The following is a 3,065-nucleotide window of genomic DNA, read 5'->3' as shown; positions in this document are numbered from 1 at the left end:
AGAGGTCAGAGAGCGGACTAACTGTGAATACAGATCATTTCTTTACTCCTCCCTCTGTCTGTTCCTTCCTAGTGGGACTCCACCCAGAAGTGGGAGAAATAGGATAGTCAAGAGGTACCTGGAGGTGGTGGTGCACACCTTTAATCCCCGCACTAGGGAGGCAGAAGTAGTTGATCTCTGAGTTCGAGTCCAGCCTGGTCTACAGAGCGAGTTCCAGGACAGCCAAGGTTACACAGAGAAACCCTGTCTTGAAAGAAACCAAAACAACAGCTAGAGGGAGAGGTGTTTCTGCTTTCTTTGCTCCAGGCTGGCCTTTTGTGGTTGCTTTAGCCACTTGAAGGTGACAGCAATGTCCGCGTGCCATATTTAGGCCTGTGACTCACATCTTCACGCTCCATTCCAGCGTTACCTTCTGCTGTATTGCCGCGTCCTTTGGGCACGCTGATAGACACCGTAAACTCACTAGATCAAAGAGTTCCTCCTGGAGGCCAGTAGTCTAAGACGGATCTGTAGAGCTGCGATCCTTCCCAAGGGTACCAAGGACTGCACTACTTCCCTGTGCTGGCTCCTGGGGTGTGTGTGGGGGGGGAGTGTCCTCTGGGTCACAGCCCCTCCTTCCTCTGTCTCAAAGCCAGCCAGGTTGGTTCTTCCCTTTTCACTGACTCCCGCTTTTCTCCTTACCACCTCTCTCCAACTCTGAGCTTTCTGTATTTTGTTTCAAAGGAACTTGGTGACATTTTAGGGCCACCCACAGAGTCTAGACTAACATTCCCTCTCAAGACTTAAAATACATTTGCAGGGTCCATGGAAGGTGGCATATTCACAGGTTTTAGACATCGGGGCACAGGCAGCTTAGGGAAATGTTGTTTAGCCTGTCACGCCAAGTTCTAGCACACAAGCAACAATAGCCCAGTTGCTTCCCTCAGCTGAAGAAAAGGCTGTGCAATTGTCAAACACGTTAGGCGGTCATCGTTGTTTCCCCCACATCTCTTTCCTGCTAACATCCATTCAGAATAACGCCTGGCAAGCGCCATGTGTCATGCACCGGGAATTTACATGTGCTTGTTACTAAGGTGCCCAGCGCCTCCATCTTGATTCTGCCTGTGTTAACCTCCTTCAGCCTGAGCACAGAAAAGGAATCAGATTTTCGCCTCTGGTTTCTCAGTTCAAGTCCCATAGCCACCACCTGCATCCATCGACAGGAGCAATGGTCCTGTATCATGGGCTCTAAGATACGAGCTTCAGGCTGATGGATGTGCTGCAATGTCAACAAGGTACACAGTGTAAGAGCATCTTTAACAGTCATCTGTTTTCTATGCCCTCCTTTTAAAGACCAAATCGCCTACCAAGGGTATCCAGGCTTGCATGGGAGGTTGGACTGGTGCCGCTCTGTTTCTGCTTCCTCTTCTGCCATCCCTGCCTCATGAGGACAGGTCCCTCTGGAAACTGGTTGGGGAAACAAAGAATGTTTTTGCCCCTAAATTAATCATCTTTTCCAGATCTGGGATAACTAAAATCAAGGAGTTCTAAGGCTGTTACTATTCTTTTAGTTACGCATATTTGGTTCTGTGATGAACTTACAATGAGTTGGGTTCCTTTGGACCGGTTAAATAAATTTGATGTTTTCCTTTCTTAACAGACATGAAAATATCTAACGAACATTGTGCCATATGTACGAGATTTAATGAGGCCACTGAGACGTCTTTAAATGCTCTCAAATATACTTGATTTCATGCAAGTACTGTGGGATAGGATTTATGGCGCGGCTAGACCCTGAGAACCCATGTATCACTCCGGGTGTGGAAATGATGGATACAGGTGGTGGCTATGGGGCTTGAACTGAGAAACCAGAGGCGAAAATCTGATTCCTTTTCTGTGCTCAGGCTGTAAGAGGTTAACACAGGCAGAATCAAGATGGAGCCACTGGGCGCCTTAGTAATAAGCACGTGTAAATTCCCGGTGCATGACACACGGAGCTTGCCAGGCGTCATTCTGAATGGATGTCAGCAGGAAAGAGATGTGGAGGAAACTCTCATGTGGAAGAAAGGACATACCGAAAACTCTTGTGATGAAGAAAGGCTGTACCTGCTGCTTTTTTTGTTTGTTTGTTCATTGCTGCAACCCAATTCCTGGCAGAAAAACTTGGTAGAATGTTCCGGGGCTTCAGTCTGGGTTGTTTGGCCCAAGGATCTTGGGCAGGACATCCAGACACCAGGAAGGCCTTGCAGAGGCCATTTGTTACTTGCAGACAGAAGGTAGATAGTACGGACAGTGATGTAATTTTCAAAAGAGCGGCCCCAGAGAAAACGACGCCATGCAACAGAGCTCACATGGAGGGTTTTTTTTTTTATTAGGGGAAAGGGAATGGGAAGGCTGGTTTCTGGGGACGGGAGCTGCAGAAGAGAAAAGAGAGGTGGGGGAGACAGAAACAGGCAGAGAAGCAGAGGGGGGGGAACAGACAGAGAGAGGGAGAGAAGGAAGAGAGGAGGATGGGAGGTGGGCGGGGCCCTTTTACAAAGTAACACAGTGAATGTTCACAGGTGGTGCTCTCAGTGGCTGCAGCTGAGGGCGTGTCCTGTCAGGACCCCAAGGGCAGGCCAGTACAGATGCCTGGATACTAACAGACAGGAAGTGAGCAGGGATAATGTAGCTCTAAGAACTCTTCCCCCAGTGGCCTACTTCCTCAGGCTCAGCCCCACTCCCTAAGTGTCTATAGCCTCCCAAAATAGTGTCACCATCTGGAGACCAAGCCATTTCAAATCATGAGTCTATGCGGGAGCATCACATACTCACCTCCTCCCCCCAGGGCCATTGTCACCTGGTCTAGACTCTAACGAGTGGGGCCAGAAAGATGTCTCTGCCAGCAGAGACAATTGCTTTGTAAGCCTGGCGTTTTGGTTCATTTCTTTGTTTGTTTGTTTTTTGGCAGCTTGACACAGGCTAGCATCGTTTGGGAAGAGAGAAGCCTAGTTGAGACAATGTCCCCACAAGACTGGCCTATGCACGATTCTGTGGATAATTTTTCTTGGCTAGTAACAGATACGGGTAGACCCATTCCATGGGAG

Source organism: Mesocricetus auratus, unplaced genomic scaffold (genome assembly GCF_017639785.1).
Source record: "Mesocricetus auratus isolate SY011 unplaced genomic scaffold, BCM_Maur_2.0 Super-Scaffold_100023, whole genome shotgun sequence".
NCBI lineage: Eukaryota > Metazoa > Chordata > Mammalia > Rodentia > Cricetidae > Mesocricetus > Mesocricetus auratus.
This window is presented reverse-complemented; position numbering follows the sequence as displayed.